The sequence below is a fragment of the Balaenoptera ricei genome, chromosome 4 (genome assembly GCF_028023285.1).
Source record: "Balaenoptera ricei isolate mBalRic1 chromosome 4, mBalRic1.hap2, whole genome shotgun sequence".
NCBI classification, from domain to species: Eukaryota; Metazoa; Chordata; class Mammalia; order Artiodactyla; family Balaenopteridae; genus Balaenoptera; species Balaenoptera ricei.
In genome coordinates, this window is record NC_082642.1 from 39,408,410 (window position 1) to 39,429,305 (window position 20,896).

General features: G+C 42.9%; 1 protein-coding gene across 5 annotated transcripts in view; it reads left to right on the top strand.

The window, feature by feature from the left end:
• LRRC3B (leucine rich repeat containing 3B) overlaps window positions 1-20,896 on the top strand; it is a 97,816-nt gene that overhangs the window by 19,547 nt on the left and 57,373 nt on the right. The window contains exon 1 of one of the 5 annotated variants that reach the window (XM_059921952.1): window positions 5,266-5,334. The exons of the other annotated variants lie outside the window; for them this stretch is intronic. The gene's annotated coding sequence lies outside the window, so the exon portion shown is untranslated. Of the gene's footprint in view, window positions 1-5,265; window positions 5,335-20,896 lie in introns of those variants that run through there. 5 annotated transcript variants of the gene reach the window in all.

Consider the following 20,896-nt stretch of genomic DNA (forward strand, 5'->3'; position numbering starts at 1 on the left):
CAATCCATCTGGTGTCAAGGGACAGCAGCTGGGTCTCTCAGGAGCTGCAGGTCTCGTCATTGGTTTGAATGTGGTCCCCGGCTTGGCCTGGCAACCTGGCCCCCTCTTGTTTCCTTAGTCCTTGAGAAAGCCTTTTGTGCTAATTCTGTCCACACGCGTGTGCCCACAGAGCAGTTTGACCCTACTCTGCTCAGTGATTCCCCACGTGTGCAACGGGAGGTGGTTTTAGATGTGCACAGATGGTATCTATGTATACTTTGATAGTATAGAAAAATAGAGCAAGCATAGCAAAACCATTTAAATTGGTATTATTTTATAGGCTAAGAGTTTAAATAAGTAAATTGAATTTTAAAAAGATTGCATAAATGCTAATGCAGGTAAAACTTGGATGTAACAAAATTCTTTTTTTTTGAACAAATTTATTTATTTATTTATTTTTGGCTGCGTTGGGTCTTCCTTGCTGTACTCAGGCTTTCTCTAGTTGCGGCAAGTGGGGGCTACTCTTCGTTGCAGTGCACGGGCTTCTCATTGCAGTGGCTTCTCTTGTGGCACGGGCTCTAGGCGCCCAGGCTTCAGTAGTTGTGGCACGTGGGCTCAGTAGTTGTGGCGCATGGGCTTAGTTGCTCCACAGCATGTGGGATCTTCCCGAACCAGGGCTCGAACCCATGTGCCCTGCATTGGCAGGTGGATTCTTAACCACTGTGCCACCAGGGAAGCCCTGTAGGAAAATTCTTTTTTTTTTTATTAATTAATTAATTTATTTATGGCTGTGTTGGGTCTTCGTTTCTGTGTGAGGGCTTCCTCTAGTTGCGGCGAGCGGGGGCCACTCTTCATCACGGTGCGCGGGCCTCTCACTGTCGCGGCCTCTCTTGCTGTGGAGCACAGACTCCAGACGCGCAGGCTCAGCAGTTGTGGCTCACGGGCCCAGTTGCTCCGCGGCATGTGGGATCTTCCCAGACCAGGGTTCGAACCCGTGTCCCCTGCATTGGCAGGCAGATTCTCAATCACTGTGCCACCAGGGAAGCCCAAGAGAGGCAAAATTCTTGAAGGCAGGATGTGAGTGACTAATATGTGAGTAACATTAACTTAATCATATTAATGGGGCTTTTAACAAATTCAGAAAAGGAGATGGTCTTATCAGGTGATCCCTGATCCTGATACCTATGTCGGAGTGTTTTTATTTTTCATGGGTTTGGTATTTCAGCCTAAAAATTCCTTCTGGGGACCTGAGCTTTTTATATCTACTTTGTATTGGTCATGTTAGGTACTTAAAATGTTAGATTTTAACCTGGATTTAACTAAGGGAAAAAATCAGGCAAATTAAAATGAAGGGAAATTCTGTAAAACGACTGACCCTGTACTCTACAAAAATGGCAATGTCAGAAACACCACCCCCTCCAAAACAAACAGAAAGAAAGCCATGGCTTGGGGACCATTCTAGACTAAAGGAAACTAGAGGTTTGACAGCTAAATATAATGCGTGATCCTTGATTGGACCCTGGATCAAAAAATAAGAAGTTATAAAGGACATGTTGGGACACTTAGGGAAATTTGAAAATCAACTGCTTATTAGACAAGAATAGAGTTATCGATTTTAAATTTCCCAAGTGTGATAATCTTCATATAGGGGACTATTCTTGGTCTTAGGAGACTCATGGTGAAGTACTGAGGGTTGAAGTACATTAATGTCTACAACTAACTCTCAAGTAGTTCAAGCCAAAATATACATACATTCACATATACCCACATGCATACATAATGCCCATATACACACACAGATACATACACACAAAAAACACACATGTGCACATACAGACATAGACATGCAGACATACATGCCCATATACACACAGATACATACAAAGACACACTTATGCATATACATAGACATAGACATGTAGACATGCATGCCCATATACACACAGATACAAACACTCAAAGACACACTTATGCACATACATAGACATAGACATACCTGCCCATACACACAGACACACATGCATACCTTCACACATACACACTCACATATGTGCAAGGAGAGGGAAAGCAAGTGTGACAGCAAATTAACAGTTGGTTCATCCAAAGTGCCCATTGTGCAATTCTTGTACCCTTTTCATAGATTCAGACTTAAATGTTTTTCAAAATAAAAAGTTGCAGAAACTATTAGACTTTGTGAAGTAGAGAAATCTCAGTGATAATCTAAGACTTTCATCAAGTAGAAGTAAGTGTTGAGAATGTGGATAACAGTTTCTCGAGCTTACTACTGTTACCAAACCAAACTTGGGTCCACTCACCCGCACACAGTAAATCCAACCTACTGACACCAGGTTGTGTTGAAGAAAGTATAGCATTTATTGCAGGTACCAAGCAAGGAGAACAGGCAGCTCTCGTTCAAAAGACCTGAGGTGCCCAGTGGCTTTCACGGAAGGGGTTTTAAAGGCAGTGGGAGGGAGGGGGCTGTAGGTGCGTGATTAGCTTGTGCCCAGTTCTCAGACTGGTTGACATCAAGGTGAAGTTTCAAGAATCATTGACCTTCTGGTTTCAACCAGTCTGGGGTCTCTGTTCTTGCAGTCAGCAGTTTTCATGTGGTGGGTTCTGCTTCCCGTACAAACAACTTAGGAAGGTGTGTCAGGCCTTTATCTATAGCTTTCAGGAAACTGGGAGTTCGGTGACTCTGTGATGTGGCGGATTTATAGTCTAAAGCGTTACCAGTTCCCCAGCCCAACATCTATTCTTTGTTTCTCCATCTTCACGTTTCCCATCATTAACTCTCGATTCAGCCTTTTACTTCCAAAGACAAGGAAACAGGGGCTTGTGCACGGTTTCACTAAGGAACGTGCTTCCATAGTGCATAGACCTACAGCTGCTCCACAGCTAAGATTCCCTCCTCCAAGTAACCGTTAGACATAGTTGGTCTCTGATCAGCAGAGCCAAGGGTGGTTCACGGTGACTGCCTGGATTCTAGTTTGCACAGGCTTTACTATGACCGCTGATTAAACAACACTGTTACGTACCGAATAGCCTCTGGTATAATAAGACTTTTGTGAATTCAGAAGTCCTTCACTAAATACTCATCAAGGACTTCCATGCTCCAGGCATTGTTCCTCGGGGCTCATGGAAGACCTTTGAGATCCTGCTTCTCATGGAAGTTGTGCTCTGGGTGGGAGGGATAGAAGTCGCTAAGCAAGGAATGAGATGGACTGGGTGATTTCAAAAATTGCTAAGTCTTGTAAAGAAAAAGAAAATCATGAGGGTGACAGGACAGAGAGCGATGAGGCAGGTGCGACAGGATAGTCATGACGTGAAGGCTTCTCTGAGGAGGTGACCCATCATCAAGCTCACGAGGAAGAATGTTTTATTTTACATGTCTCTGTTATTGACTCCTCATTCCCCCAGCCTTCAAGTTTACCCTTGATGTCAAAGTCAAGGATCTTCTGAAACCTGAGTGGTGCCTGCTGGGCTGCCACGGGGTCTGTGCGTCTGGTTTATCCACGCCAAGTGACTGCAGGGTGTGTTCGTTTCCTCGTTCTCTTGTTTGATGAAGGTGGATGTTCTCTGTGTACTTTTCATCTTTATGATGGACTTTTAAGAAAGTTAAATCTAAAAACCACAGAAAGCCCATCATTTGCTCACACTGACACATGGTGATGAAAGTGAGTTATTGCCCCCGAATAATGCCGCAGGAAGTCTTCCAACCAGCAGTTTTCAGGAACGCCGCACTGGCACCCCTCTGAATTACTATCTGCTTTTGCTAATTCACTATGACAGGTTTCTAAAGCAATTCAAGTTCATGTAAAAGCGGTGACAGAGAGATTATTCAAACTTGCGTAAAGGAGGGTGGAGGAAAGAACTATATGACATTCTCCTTGTAGCACCAAGCAAGATCCATTGAGATTCATTTCCTGGAGGCATTAAATATGTTTTATTTTTTCCTTTTCAGCTACCTTTTCAGTTTCATCTGATAATTGTATTCTATCTGCAGTGCTTGAATTTATCCCAGAGCATAGAACCAGTGAGCTGATTCTCTAGCCCGGAGGCCGCCAAGGACAGGATGTGTAGACAGTATTCCTTAGCATTAGAGAAATTCCAATTTTTAAAATTCAGGCCAAAATGATGTCCCTCATATAAAATCACTCAGGAGATAGGCTGGCAGGTAAAAAAGATTCTACGTAGGATTCAAGATATCTGTGTTCCTTTATTTCCCGTTTCCACCTAGGTGAACCAGAGCTGGCCTTCCGGATGGCAGGGTGTGGGCCATAGCACAGCACATAAAGGATCTAGAGTCCGAGAGCCTCGTCCGAGGTCCAGCCCCTCCACTTACAGCTGTGAACTTGGCTCCAGGCCTGGCCCAAAGTAAACACTCAGCAGACGTGAACCTGCTTTCCTCCTTCCCCCCGTCTTGTTTCTTTATGCCTAGTGGCTCACACTCCCACCCACCTCTCACCACCCACCCGCTCAGCCCCGGCCAGTCTGCTGGCCTTCGTTCTGTCTGTAGGAGACTCTGAACCTCTTCCTGCTCCAAACCTGCTGAGTTTGCACTTGATGCTGCTCCCTGGGTCCCCCCTTCAGATCACCCGTGGCTGCTCTCAGCTTAGCTCTCAGCTCAGACTTCGCCACTCAGAGCAGCTCCCATCCTCGATCACACCAACACATTACCCTGATGGGTTTTCCTTATGGCTTCTCTCCCTCTCCTAAGTTATCTTGATGCTTCCTTTGCTGGTTTTGATGATCTTTCCACCCTGAGCTCCGTGGGAGCAGTGGCCTTGACTACTGTGGGTGCACCAGCCCCTGGCATATACTAGTTGCTCACTAAATATTAGTTGCATGGGAGTTACGGGGGACTCCTTGCGAGGTGGAGGAGCCTCGTGGAGCCGGTCTGAAGGTCAGATGGTACGAGGTTTCTGAGAGGACTTTAGAAGTTATAAAACTCTATGCAAATAACACATCGTTCAGTCTTCCCTCCCATGGAAGCACCCCTTTCCCATTGCCCCAAACTAAGGCATACTCTTCATATTCCTGCAGCATTTTCTGTAAAGGTCTGGCATTTCTGACACATGCCTTAACTCCTGATACATCTCATTAGCAGGAGTTTCAAATGAAACTCGGAGGAATTTGAAGCCAGAGGAAAAATTCTCCGGCTTGGAAACTGGTCATCAGCAAGCCGTTCCCAGGTGCAGCTTCGGTGCCGGGGAGCGCGCAGAGCCCGCAGCATTGCAGTGATGCCCAGCTTTCAAGCTCCACACAGCTTCCCTGGGCCAAGCGTGGCTTCAAGATAACGGCATCCTGTGCCTGGTTTGGGGAAGAGGAGACAAATGCACAGAGTTCAGCTCAGAGGTGAGCACAGCCCTTGTTCCTTGTGTCCCTTCAAGACAGCAGTGCTGTGATCCAGGAGGGCAGCGTTGGTCATAAGCCTCTAAGCACATCCTGCCTGGGTGCAGCGTAAGGACTTTTTCTTCCCCGTCTACCTACCTGTGTGGAAAATTTTCAACCTTTACCATTTATCACCTTTTCAGGCTTCGATCAAGACGTAGCCTTTAGATTCCATATATATGTGTTAGCATACGGTATTTGTTTTTCTCTTTCTGACTTACTTCACTCTGCATGGCAGACTCTGGGTCCATCCACCTCGAGACAAAGTGAGAGAGTGGCATGGACATATATACACTACCAAATGTAAACTAGATAGCTAGTGGGAAGCAGCCTCATAACACAGGGAGATCAGCTCAGTGCTCTGTGACCACCTGGAGGGGTGGGATAAGGAGGGTGGGAGGGAGACGCAAGAGGGAGGAGATATGGGGATATATGTATACGTATAGCTGATTCACTTTGTTACACAGCAGAAGCTAACGCACCATTGTAAAGCAATTATACTCCAATAAAGATGTTTTAAAAAAAAAGATGTAGTATTTTGGCTTTGAAAGAGCTTCATTTAAATTGTGGAAGGAAAAGAAGGGGGTTTCAGAAATCTCAATCCATGATTCATGTTTAGAAAGATGTGTTTTTTTGGAAGTGTGACAATCATCCTGAGAGAGACTGGGTCAGGCAGTGGACAGCACTGATTTTGGATGGCCAAAGCCCTCTCGGCCACCTCGTTATAGACACAGTATGCAAGGGTCCTGTGCCTTTTCCTCTGCCCACTCCCTCTCAGGTTTTCCAGGAAATGAAAAGGGATTCGAGTTTCAGTGGAAATTGGAATCTCTAGTTTAAGAAAATGAAAACAAACCTTGAATTTGGGAAAAAAATTACTTTATCTGTGGCTCTCAAGATGGATAGTCTCCCTCTTTATTGAAGTGTAAAGATTTTCGTAAACTGGGTCAGAAAAAGATATTGCACATCCACCGTGTTCCTCTCCCCTCCCCAGAGGACCAGATCCTGTCCACCTCCTGGGACATGCGGTTTCTTTGTCAAACTCCTCACATAAATGTCCATATCTACTGAAAAAAAAAAAGTATATAGCACAAGGATGTTGAGGCTTGATGCAAAAATATTTTAATTATATTCTTTTTAATTTTTAATTAGAATGAACAATGCAACACGAAATTTCTTTTTTAAGCAAAAATTTCCCTAGCTTTATTGAGATATAACTGACATATAACATTGTGTAAGTTTAAGGTGTGCATTATAATGATTCAATATATGTACACATTGTGAAACGATTACCACAGCAAGTTTTGTTAACACATTCATCACTTCATATAGTTATAAAACATTTTTTTGAGAACTTTTAAGATCTACTGTCTTAGCAACTTTTAAATATACAATACAGTATTGTTAACTATTGTCACCAGCTGTACGTTACATCCCCAGAATGTTTTCATCTTATAACTGGAAGTTTGTACCCTTTGAACACTTTCATCGATTTTCCCTATACAATGAGTAAACTTGAAGAATGGACAATATCTGTTCTTAGAATTGAACTTCGTTTTAACAACATCCTGAGCCTAACTTATCTGTAATAAATAACTGAGCATAGGAGAAGTGACTAAATTTTTTATCAGTATCTAGAAATAAATACTTGAACCTTTAAACTTGCTTGACAAGAACCACACTTTCATCTCCTACTAAGTAGAGGCTAAGACTATTACAGTTTACAGATTTCGTCTTACAAACATTATACCATTAGACAGGTAGACTGCTAGTGTTCATGAGAAGCTAAGAGGATCCAGGGACATTGAAGGTCATGGCCATGGCAACACCAAATTTCTAACATGGACTATGCCTTAAAATCAGCAAATTATCTGTAATAAAGATAAATATAGTGACTTTATAAACTCTCTTAAACTTACATTCCTCCCTTAAGTCAACTGATAAATAAGAATGGGGCACTTTTCTCTTCTGGAGAACTTAAGGGTTCTTATATGGAGCTTTGAAGAGGAGAGTTGAATTAATTAGCACAGAAGCCATCACAAATTAAAACAGCTCTGAAATACTGCTCAATCAGAGGATTAAAACGCACCTCTTTTTCCAATTGAAGTTACGTATGTTTTCAAGGAAAGAATTAGAAACAGAAGGTAGATCCTAAATTCCTAAGGGACTAAGGGTTTCACATCATCTGACTCAAGGCCAGGTTGTCTGGGGTGAGGCCAACCACCAGACAGAATGTTCCTGAACACTATGCAAGTGATTCTTTTGCTTGTTTGCTTGTTTTGAAGGACGGAAAGCTTTTTACTGGCTTTTGTGGAGAAACTAACAGTTGAGCTCTAACGCTCAAAGAAAATTCTTTGTTCCTCATACTTCTCTGTATTGCTTCTTCGGGAACCTTTAGGTCAGAACATTTCATCTTTGATTCAGCATACTGCATCAACGAATCGAAAGGAACTTTCCTAGATGCCAGTTGTGGGACTATTTTCCCCATACCCTTATCTTCATGGTCTCCAAATTAAAAATAAATTCAGACTCTGAGTTTGAATTTGTGGTGTTTGATCCCTTGTCTAATGTCATATATTTCCATTCTATTTGAAGGAGAATTTCCTCGGTTTGGGCCTTTATCACTTTTTGCCTTTATGTATCCAACTTTGCTCCTTCTTTACCCCCTTCCTCAGCTCAGTTCTTACTTTATATTTCCACCAGATTTGGTTTTTTTTTAAAAATACCACTTTGAGTGGGTTACCTCTTTGCTTAAAGCATTTGGTGACCCTCAGTTGTCTATAACGTCAGATTCCTAAACCCGGCGTGCGAGGCCGCCGTGGCCCTATTTTACTCTCCTGATATATTTCATGGTGCATCTCACGTCGGACCGTCATCCAAACTGTCGTTTGACTCTTTAACACACTCTGCATCTTCTCTCTCCTCTTCCTCTTTACTTATCCAAAGCCATTGCATCCTTTTGAGACCTGGGTCAAATACTAATGCAGAAGTTTTCCTTCCTCACCCCTGACTAAAGTAATCCCTCCTTTTAAATAAACTTCTATCTCTTGAATTTATTTGCTCTATGTTTTTTGCCTTTCGTAAGCTGTGTCCCAGACTATATGTCTTAGGGTCCCAGACCACGTCTCATAACTTTGCGTACCCCCATTCACTGCCTATCTCACCAACTTACACATTGTAAGTATCGAGTAATATCTGTTATTTGCTCTCAAAAGTGAGGTAATGCTCTTTCTAATAAACAGGAAGGCTGGCTGGCTTCCAGTTTGAAGGAGTCAAATGAGCTTTTCTGTTGAGCTTCCACAGCCATGTCAGATCACTTGACTTTCAGGATGCGGGCTGCTGTATCCCAGGTTCTGAAAGGTCCATGAAGGAAAGTGTCAAACATATTTGGAAGAAGGGATCCTGCTAGATCTGGAAATGAGGAGAGAGGGGTCACCCATCTCAGCCCATCGGTGGCATCTCTAGGGGGGCAGTGGGAGTGGCACATCCTGGGGGCAGGTAATAATAGCAGGCACGTAGAGAATTTAAAACTAACGTGAAATGGACTCAGTTGTTTTGTTTCTTATCGTCACCAAACACTAGCGTATCTAAATAATGTCAGTGATAAAATACTCTTTCTTCCCCAAAATATGTTGTTGTGGTTACTGTTAAATTTTAATAATATACGTAAGCTCCAAATTAGCTCATTGTTATCATTATTTAATAAACGCTGTAGTCTACGTGGAAGTTAATTCCAGGGGAGAAGTCCCGGCTATGCAGACTGTTCCCAGTAATCCTGTGTGTCCCAGGACACACCCGTTCTGGGACCTTTCTCCTGCTTCAGGCACAGCTCAGGTCTCCAGAACCTTTGATATTCTTGCATTTAAATAGTACCTTTGGAATAAACCACAAGAACACAATGATTTTAAAAATGAATAAACCTTGAGTTACATGCATTCTGTCATTCTCTGAGGCCATTTTTCGTTTTTATTTGTGTTTATCGTTGGGATACTTCACGTATGTGATTTCGTTTGGTGAGGGCACATTTCACGATTATCACGGAAAATCACTTTTTCAGATAGAGGAGGGGTATGTTAAAAACGAATTACTCTGAGAGTACTATGTAGGAAGAATTTCTGTGTATCCGTTGTGCTCCTTTTACTGAAGAACAGTTTCCAAAGAGGTCTCCAGAGACGGCTCTACACAAATGTCAGAGAGGCTTTTTCTATCCAGCAGCTGCAAGATGTGATCACTCCTCTACCCTCTCCTGCCCGATCTCTAGCATTCTTACCCCAGTGAGTCTTTCTCCATAGCACTTATCACCTCCTGATATATTATACATGAGTGTGTGTGTGTGTGTGTGTGTGTGTGTGTGTGTGTGTGTGTGTTCGCTTGTCAGTATTGTCGCCTCTGTTAGTCTCAGGTTCCATAGGGTCAGGAAATTTGTTTTATCGACGCAGTATCCCAGGCGCCTGTCAGATGGTCTGGCCTGTGGTCGACACTCAATCCATATTTGCTGAGTGACTGAATAAATGAACGAATGAGAGAAGTGTCAGAATAAATCCCACAGAGGCCTTTCGTTTATTTTCTTCTCTCCGGAGCCCATCTGAAGCGGGGAGAATGAACAGACCTTCAGACGGGTTCCAGAAGTACCTTTTGCCGATCTTAAAAGAACGTGGTTTTCTTGAGGTCGGTGGAAAATTGCCTCAGCTTCCCTCCGCATCCGTTTAACCTGTAAACCTAACTGGGAAGGTGGCGGTATAATAAGAATGACCATATATTGACAATGTACTATAATTAGGCCCTTTAAAATGTCTTATCTCAATGAATTCTCAAAAAGCCATTGTATAGGTGAGAAAATGACGCCACCAGCGTGGTCATCTGGGCCTGCCCCGTCCCCCCAGGACGGGGACCGGGAAGGAAGGTCCAGGTCCCCAGGACCACGGACCGGGAAGGAAGAGCAGCTGGGGCCCGCGAGGCAGAGCCCGGCCCTTCGCGAGATCCTCTCCATCTCTCACAGCCTCTGCTGCCTTGGCACCTGCTACCGCCGGCATATGCTACCGCGAAGTGTTAGGTGTCAGCGCGTCACCGCACAGCTGGGAAGTGGGGCGGAAGAGAGAAGCAAAAGGACGAGCACAGCAGAGCCGGGGAGCGTAATGCAAGGCTTCGGAGAGGTGGGAGAGCGGTGTCAGCTCAAATCCTGCAAGAATACAGAAGACGGTCCTCTGGGGAAGGATGTGTAGGAAGCCTTTATTCCAGAAGAGTCGTGCGCGAGGAAGACGGGCCATTTTCAAACATCCGTGTACTAAGTTAAGTCTGCCTCTGCAAAAGTTCGCCTTATTTTCTGTCTCACTCTTTGAATTCCTCACCCTAGAGCCCCGCTTTTTTTTTTTTTTCTTTAACACTCCATAAATGTTTTAGAGATAAGTCACTTTTTTAAAAAGTGCATGCATTTTTTAATTCCAAAGTTTAAAATTCTACTAACAAAGTGATAACAACACTAGGGAAAATAAACAAAGCATCTACACACAGCACTACAAAAGATTTTCCATTTTTTCTGGGTCTTTTCCTTTCCGGTCGTTGTGCATATGCATTCCCGCTTTTATTATGGCATATGCTTCTATCTTTAATGTGCTAGGATCTGTTTCCAGACGGAGTTGTTTCCACGGCTACCAGTACAAGCAAGGCATCACCAGGGCCAAGGATGAACTGAAAGGGTGAGAGCATCCCTGGTAGATTTACTCTTAGGGAGAGGTCTCCCCCAAACCAGAGGCTGAGCTTGTGAGATAAGAGAATGAAGGAGGTATCAGAGAAGATTCTAAGGAAGAGAGAACAAAAGGGCCTAAAAGACTGAATACAAAACATGGAATGTAGGTGGGGACAGAGAAGAATGAGGGGAGGAGAAGATATTAGTGGGAATTAATGAAAGGAAAATGACTTGCATCTCCCTGACATTTAGCTCGGCTGACTTGTACTAGCCACAGTCTCTGTCTGGACAGTTTCTCCGTGAAATCTGGAATGTCTGTCATTTTTCTACAGGCAGAGTAACGAAAATGGCAAAGAATGATTTAAAATATTCTCAAAGATGCACTTGGATATACATGTGAGGTCAGATGTTGCAGACCTTGGTCTGTCATTAATAATGTTTTAGGAGAAACAGACATGCCATTTCTCACTGATTTCAGAAACTGGGAGGCTGAGAGAGATGGAGTATAAAACAAAACCTGTAAACTGTCAGAAGAACTCACAGAAAAAAAGCTGACAGTGTCTTTTAAACAACAGTAAGATAACCTGAAGTCTGGCAGAGATTGTGAGAGCTCTTGATCATGCTGGGTATCTTAGGCTCTTAAATCATTTCTCTGGTTACGACTCATGGCCAGGTGTCAGATTTTACCATGACTTATAATGGCACCCATTTAAACTCATTCTGAACTGCTTCTTTTGGAGAACAGACTATCCCCACCTGTATGCCATGAGGGAGTTAGGCACAGCCATACTGAGAGATGCCATATTAAAAACAATGGTTTCTCTAATCGATAGCATTTAGTTTATAGAGGTGAATTATATCATGTGGAAATTGGAGACAAAAAATTTTAGTGTCCATACTTGGTGGCACCAGATGGCTATTGTTTTTTCCATGTTTAATTAACAACCTAAAATAGCCTGCATGATACTTTTCCTAGATGTGGAAGCAGTCCAATGCTTGGCTGAATTGTGCTGCCTTCCTGTTCCTGGTGGTCTGTTTTTAATAACGTGTACGATAATGTAATAGAGTCATGATTGAAAAGCCATCAGAGATTTGGGTGTCCTGGAACAAGACCAGGGTGGACGTAGCAAGCCCAGGCCCAGATGGGTTCAGGAACCTGAAATGAATGCTCAAGCCTTTCTTGGCCAATCCATCCATGCCGAGGTGAGCAAATATGAGACTGACCATCCGGTTGCAGGGGCCTGGAGAAGATCACAAGTGTCTATAGCAATGGTTCTCAAACTTTGCTGCAGACTGGAGTCTCCTGCAGAGGTTCTACAGTCCTCCAAGGCCTGAGCTCTGCTCTAGAAACCAGGATTTCTAAGGCTGGAGCTAAGGCATCAGTAGTTTAAAATATCTCCCAGGTGGTTCTGATACATGGCTATAAAATAAGGTAAGGTATAATAATGCTCATGAGACATGCAGATAGCTCAAGGAGTACTTCAAAGAGAAATAGCAAAGACTTCTTTGGCAGGGAGTAAGGAGGGGATGGTAGGTGGAAGGTACAACCTGGGCAAAAACAGAAATAAGAAAGCAGGTAGTGGGCCAGTGTGAAGTTCCTGTTGCCTAGAGCATGGAAGCGTAGAGGAAGAGCAGGGGAGAATGTCAGGGAGCATCAGAATATGCTGGAAAGGGGCTTGGATGCCAGGCTCATACCATCTTAGTGGAAAACCGGTCTCACTATTCATACATAGACGTTTAACCTTAGGAACCAGTACCATAAAAATAAAGTTGTTTCTTGTTAGATACCGTCACCTGCCAATGATTCTGTCTTTAACACCTTTAACTCTTCGCAAGAGGAGATTTGCAAGTGGTGTTAAAGCTGGACTAGCACTGAGCAGGGTGGTGGCAGTGAGGATGGAGGAGAGGGGCTGGGGGTGAGACAGCTCAGGGACAGACACACCCAGGCCTTGGCCAGTGGCCCTTGTTGACTCTGTCCGGGGTGATGGGCATTTCATCAGTGTTGCCCCAGAGAATGCAGAGTCTGCCGTGTGTCAGCTTGAATGCTGAGATACCTACAAGGGGTTGGCTGAGAAACATGGTAAAAATCACAACAGCAAATCTCTGAATGTGCTTTCAGATCTAATCATCCCCCCCCCCCTTTTTTTTTTAATTTAAAAAAAAAATAAATTTATTTATTTATTTTTGGCTGTGTTGGGTCTTCGTTTCTGTACGAGGGTTCTCTAGTTGCGGCAAGCGGGGGCCACTCTTCATCGCGGTGCGCTGGCTTCTATCGCGGCCTCTCTTGTTGCGGAGCACAGGCTCAGCAGTTGTGGCTCACGGGCCCAGTTGCTCCGCGGCATGTGGGATCTTCCCAGACCAGGGCTCGAACCCGTGTCCCCTGCATCGGCAGGCAGATTCTCAACCACTGCGCCACCAGGGAAGCCCCATAATCATCCCCTTTTATTCTGCTTGCAGGAAAGGCAGCTCCCAATGGTTTGATAATCCCAGGAAGAATGTACTTGTTCTCACTGTGAATGAACTGAACTGGTACCATGTAATTTAACTCAACATACTTGGATTTAGAGAGTGTCATTTTTAAAATGCAATATTGAGTAACATAAGAATTTGAAATGTCATGGAATTTGAAAACCGTGTACCGCATGGCTATTGTTTTATATGGGCACATTTTATTTTGGTGATGGTTGGATTAGGTTTGAAGCAATGGAAAAATTGTTGTGTCCATATGTGCGTGTGTGTGTGTGTGAGATGGTCACGAAGCACTAGGGTAAATGGGAATTTTCCAAAGTAAAGTTTTGAAATTACTAGCCAAAGAAAGTAATGAAAGAAATAAGCCTGCAGTCATAGAACAAATATTATGACCCTATATTTAAAGTCAGTGGCCAAGAGATAAGGAGATGTAATTCTCTCTAACCCTCTGGAGTTCTCTTAAGGACTCTGAGAGGTGTAATCGTGTCTGTATTTGGGTTACATGCTGCTTTGATTACGTAGACTATTAGTAAAATCCAATCCACAGCCTCCTACGATGACGTGACTAAGCCGTTTTGCTGATCGTAGATCTTACTTGGCAGGGTGACCTAGAATTATTAGTGGAAGCCGGTAGTACTGGAGACAAATGCGCTTCTGCTCATTTCACTAACTCATCTGTCCCAGTGGCATCAACAGCACTTACCTTTACCTTTTTAATTGTCTTAACTGTCTTTTGTAGCTGCGTCCTCTTTAGAATAACAAATGAAGAGCTGCAGTCTCTACTTCTCCACTATTAACCACCCATATTACCCTCAGCTACAATTCTACTTGTGTTGTGGTGATAGAAAAGCTCACACAAGCTGAAGATGAATAATGCCTATTGGTGACTAAATATCCTTTATGTACCGGGGTCTGTGCCGAGCATGTCACTTAAGTCGTGATATAGCTTAAACTTCACCATAACATTATTGCTGTTTAGTGTCGCTATGTTACCGATGAGGAAACCAAGACTCAGAGAGGCTACGAGAGCAGCCAGGATTTGCGTAGCTAATAAGTGATAGAGCAGGACTTCAAACTGAGGTGTGTTCACAAAGCCTGGTCTCTTCTGCTTCTCTACCCTGCCTCCAAATGGCTCTGCCTGCTTGCTCGGATCCCCGAATGCCCTGAAGAATCACAGCAGGGATGGATTTGATAGTCTCTGGAGTAGAGCAGGAGGCATGGAGCTGCTGCCCCACTGAGCTGGCGTTCACTACAGCTTGTGTATCACAGCCAAGAAAATCCATAACGGATCCACCAAAACATGTCATGACTCAACACAGTGAAAGTTTATTTCTTAATCACGTGATTGTCCGATTTGAGGGCAATTTGAGGCTGGTGGTGAGGTGGGAAGGGGACTTGTCTCCACGCATTCAGGGACCGAGAGGGACTATGGCACTCTCGTCATCAATACATAGCTTCCAAGTTTGTCACTGTTGTCTCCATTGCACTCAGCCAGGAGCAGAGCAGGCTTAGAAGTGTGTACCTGGGAGACTTTTACGGACCAAGCCTTGGAAGAGGCATACATGCCTTGCATTCCCATTTCATTGGCTAACATTCAGTTGCATGGCTATCGCTAATTGCAAAGGAGGCTGTGAAATATAGTCAAGCCATGTTTGCAAGAAGAAGAGGAAATAGATTTTAGGGAGTATTCATACCAGGGAAGAAGAAGAACGCTCCCCAGTCAGGAATCCAAAGATTGAGGTTTCAGTCCTGACGACCCATTGTAGAGCCACTTGATAAGTTTTTCATCTGAAAATCAGAATCACCGTCCCCTGCTGCTTTCTACTCCATAGGATAATTTAAGATCGAAATTAGAATTAAATAAGATATGTGGGCATGCTTTATAAGCAACTTCATAAGACTTAGCATGGGAGAGTAGACAAAGTTCTAGACTGGGACGTGGAATCCAAGTTGATATTCTTTTTTCCACTACTCCGTGGCCGTGCAAGCATGACTCACTCATTTGAGGTCTCTGAGCTGGGAAGCCTTTTCTGTTAAGTTAGAAGGAAAAGCACTCACCTTACCTTCTTTATAGGGATCCAGAGCATGTACAAATCAGCAGCCTGTGCAAAAGTGTTTGAAAGTCATTAAATGTCAAATTTTTGTTTTTGATATCACTGGGGACTATTTTACTTGGAGAGTGCTTTCTGAACCCAAACTCCCTGCTTTATCCTCTCCTCCTGACTGAATGAAGTAGGACATTTATGCACAAAATAATATTTTTTTCAAAAAATTGAAATAGATGTCTCAGCACACACCATGAGTGGCCATAAACTTCTGAGGGAACAGCCCGAATCACCTCCGTGTTTGAAATTCCCATCATGCCCGGTGTGTACAGTCCCTGCGCAACTGATACTCACTGAATTACATCCAAGTTTCTTTCTTTTTTTCTTTTTATAAACAAGTCAAATGTAAATAGTGTGTCTTTTTTGTTTGTTTTTTATATATTGGAGTACAGTTGATTAACAATGTTGTGTTAGTTTCAGGTGTACAGCAAAGAGATTCAGTTTTACATATACATGTATCTATTCTTTTTCAAATTCTTTTCCCATTTAGGTGATTACAGAATATTGAGTAGAGTTCCCTGTGCTGTACAGTAGCTCCTTGTTGGTTATCTATTTTGAATATAGTAGTGGGAATCTAAATTTAAAAAAGTAAAAAATGATACAAATGAACTTATTTATAAAACAGAAACAGACTCACAGACTTAGAAAACAAACTTATGGTTACCAAAGGGGAAAGGTGGTGGGTAGGGGGATAAATTGGGAGTTTGGGACTGATACATTCAAGTTTCTTATTTATTTATTTATTTATGGCTGCGTTGGGTCTTCATTGCTGTGTGCGGACTTCAGTTGCGGCGAGCGGGGGCTACTCTTCGTTGTGGCGTGCAGTCTTCTCATTGCGGTGGCTTCTCTTGTTGTGGAGCATGGGCTCTAGGTGCACGGGCTTCAGTAGTTGTGGCATGCAGGTTCGGTAGTTGTGGCTCACGGGCTCTAGAGCGCAGGCTCAGTAGTTGTGGCACGCGGGCTCAGTAGTTGTGGCTCGTGGGCTGTAGAGCGCAGGCTCAGTAGTTGTGGCACACGGGCTCAGTAGTTGTGGCACACGGCCTCAGTAGCTGTGGCTTGTGGGCTCAGTAGCTGTGGCTCGTGGGCTGTAGAGCGCGGGCTCAGTAGTTGTGGTGCACGGGCTTAGTTGCTCCGCAGCATGTGGGATCTTCCGAGACCAGGGCTCGAACCCATGTCCCCTGCATTGGCAGGCGGATTCTTAACCACTGTGCCACCAGGGAAGCCCCTGAAGTTTCAAATAGACTATCTGGCCAAAGACAAAGTGACCAAGGGGCCAGCACAGTAATAGTTAGTGACACTGGCAGTAATGTGAAGCTCTCCCCGCTGCCATTCTGTCTTTGAGGGGAGGGTTTATCCTGGCTGATCACATTCCAACTTTCTTAGTTGCTAAGTCACTTCTCTGAATATGATAATAGTCACTTAAACAGACTCATGCTTTCTTTCTGCATTGAGTGGTTCCAGAATTAGAGTGATTCATTAAGTTATCTTCCTTTACCTCTTTTATTTCTCTTGTAACTTCTTAATTCCAGCCAAGGCGCTGATTTCCTTCCAGGTTGCCTTCTGAGTCGAGTCGTGCAGAGGGATGATCGTCTGGTCTGCCTTCTCATTCAGTTCTGGGCTCAGTCAGCTATGAACCGACAGGCAGAGCTTGCTCTGCTAATCGTGGCGTGGGATGATTCACTCTTCCATTTTTCTGGGTTGTTGCAGGTGAGGCTGCATCTGCTTTTTTTCAAGCTTTAATAAGTAACAAGAGACAGTAGAGAAAATCAGGAAGGGACCGGCTGCCTTTAGTTCTAGAATGGTTGCCGAAGTGTAGCACCGAGGATCCAACTTAGGCTAATCTTGACTTTATCCACCCACGGAACAACTAGCAGCATGTCATTCTGTAAATGGCCCCTCCAAGAAAAGAGAAACTGCAAATAAAGCACTTGCAGAGAGGGAACTCTGTGCTTCTCAAACTTTCACGTGCACGGGAATCACCTGGGATTTTCTTACCATGAAGATCCTCATGCATTCGACCTGAAGTGGGACCAGGGGTCTGGCATTTCCAACAAGCTCCCCAGGGATGCTGCTGGGCCAGCTACCACACTTTCAGGAGGGGGAAGAGTTGTTGAGGAAGGGCCCATTCATACCAAGGCCTCATTCTTCATACATATTTTCAGATGATGTAGTTTCTGTAATAAGGAGTAATATCCAGGCTGCACTTGTAGCAACAGATAAGAAATTGCAATCAGGAGGAAAGTGGGATCTTTTATGTCTTTTCAATCTACAGTATTTTACAGAGTTCCTCCTCTGGGTCATTGTGAATTTGCATAAGTTAGGCAGCTCCAATTCTAAGATTGCATTTACACTGACAATGAACAGGAAGGTAACAGCCCATTCCATCTGAGCGATAGGATGGGCGTCACTACCACTAATTACCCGGCAGAAGGGCTCCTTAACTATAAAAGCAGGGATGTATCAGGATCACAGGAAATTAAGGATCTGGGTTGGGCTCAGATGCTAACTTGCTAATGATTTTGCACAGTACATTGGGAGTTTTGGGATATCCAAAAATAAACGTTGGTAGCATGACTTTACAAATATATTTGTATGCTTAAAAGAGGAGGTGGAACCAGATACCTGTACTTCTATTAATAACAGCCACATGCATGGTGCTTCCGAGCACTTTGCAAATATCAACTCATTTCATTCTGACAACAACCTTATGAAGTAGGTACTGTTATTGACTCTATAGATAAAGAAATTGAGTCACAGAAAGGTTAAGTACATTCTCCAAATCACCAGTGTTCAGGTTTTGAATCTGGGTAGGCTGGCTCTTATCATGCTTTTCCTGGACTCACATACCGTGAGGACATGTGAGTTCAAGTTCAGACTCGGCCATTTGCACTTGCCCTTGAATAAGCTCTCTAGTCTCTCTGTCCTCATGATGCCCTGGGAACCTCTCAGGACGGTTGAGAAGTTGAAATAAGACAATGCATGCGAAACGTTATAAATTATATACAACTGTACAGACAGATTCAAAGATTAGATGGATGCATTTGATTACTATTGTTATATTTTGAATAGTATTGTGTAAATAGCCAACTTATGTTTCTTTAGTCCCTATGTTTATATTTCTGCTGCTTCCTCGGAAGAACTAGTTTTGCTGGGACCCTTAAATGAAAAGCAACAACAACAAAAATATTTTTGGATTTGTTTTCTTAGGTTTTTTGAAAATAGACTATTCTGTAGAGGCTAAAAACCAGTTGATGGCCTATCAGCTGATTTCATTCATTCCTAGTTTGTGATATTATTCCCTGGAGGTACTTCTCTGAAGTGTTAGCCCATCTGGATTGAAATGATTTTCCAATGCCTCTTGCATTTACTTCTTTGTTTGGAAAGGTGTTTTGTGATGAAATCAGTTTCACCCTAGAACTTTGCACTTCGATGTGGATCATGATTTTTTTGTTACCTTGTCTCATCCCAGCATGGTCATCATTCTTCAAAAACCCTCACTTTTCTTATAGTTTTAATGTTCCAGCTGCACCCATTTTTCTCCCTCTGAATCTTAGCAGGAATTAACATAGGGTTTCCCTCATCATTGTATTATTACATCCCCCCTCAGCCCAAGAATTCAGGGGACTTATGAAAATGTGGAACTGTGAGAAGGAAGGATGACGGGGGTTTTGCTTGTGTTGCTGGGGCCAGGATTTCTCTGTCTCTGGCTCCTGGATGCAGGTGATGGAAGTGCCTCCTAATGATTAAATTATGAAAATTATAATTAGAGATTAATTTCCTTTTCTTTTTGTCAGAAATCCATGGAAGTAAACTATTTTATTTTATTTAAAAAATTTTTACTTTATGTTGGAGTATAGTTGATTAACAATGTTGTGTTAGTTTCAGGTGTACAGCAAAGTGATTCAGTTATACATATACGTATATCTATTATTTTTCAAATTTTTTCCCATTTAGGTTATTACAGAATATTGAGTAGAGTTCCCTGTGCTATACAGTAGGTCCTTGTTGGTTATCTGTTTTAAATATAGTAGTATGTATATGTCAGTCCCAAACTCCCAATTTATCCTTCCCCCACGAAAGCAAGTAAAGTTTAAACCAGAACTTGATTCTGTTTCATTCATTTTAGCCAGTCAGAATCTGTTTCCTTTTCGGCAACAGATCATGATAAGTCTTTCAGAGTAAATATTAGAGCTGGATACAGTTAACTCTCTTAAATAAATTAGCAAATTCAAACCAGAACAAAGATGCAGTGAGTTTTATGCATGCAAATAGGTAACATTTTAAAGCTGATTTAATAAAAGGAGAAGCGTCAGACAATTGCATCATCATTTTCTTTTAACTGTGGCTTCTAAGATAGGGTTCATTTAGGTTTCTGGAGTGGCTGGTATAAGCAACTCCAGTAGTTAATATGTGTGTGTCTTCCAGAACGTTGCTTGTCTTCTCCGGTATTGTTCTAGAGCAAACACTGATAGAGAAGGATGGTATGTGAGGACCAGAGACTTCCAAGATATCTAGGTGTGTATTTCTGGTATCAAAATATGCAGACACTATAGAGTGTGGTCAAAGAGGCAGACCTTGAGGTCAGAGAGTATGCAGCTCCACTTCTTAGCTGTGTGACCCTGAGTGAGTCACTTATCTTGCCTCAATGTCTGTTTCCTCATCCATACAAGGGGGATGATAGTAGTACCGACCTCAGGGCTTTGTGGTGTGTGACGTATCATACATTTCTTAAAAAACAAAATTGTTAAGATGAGTTAATTTTGGAAAAGAATCTGAAAAAGAAATGAATATATGTATGTGTATAACTGAGTCACTTTGCTGTACACCTGAAACTAACACAACATTGTAAATCAACTCTACTCCAAGAAAATTTAAAAAATACTTCTTACTCCAGGGAACCTATTCTTCTCTCCAAAAAAAAAAAAAAAAAGAAAGTTAATTTTGATATGAATTTATCTTTGACCTACCATTAATGCATATGGGATCCTAACAGCTCCAATAAATCTTCTTAGACTTTTGAACAATTTCAAAAACACCCTGAATGGATTATGAGTGTCTTTCAAACAAGCCCATAGAAATGCTGACCCCAGAGCTGTGTGCATCTTTAATTGAAATCCCCTCACTATACACACACACACACACACACACACACATACCCACGTATATATTGACCTTTGTTTAGGGGAAGGTCTTGTGCGAACAGCATGTGAAATGTTATAGCTTCTACTGTGGAGCCAAAAGGGTAATTCCTCTCTGAAGACTACACTTA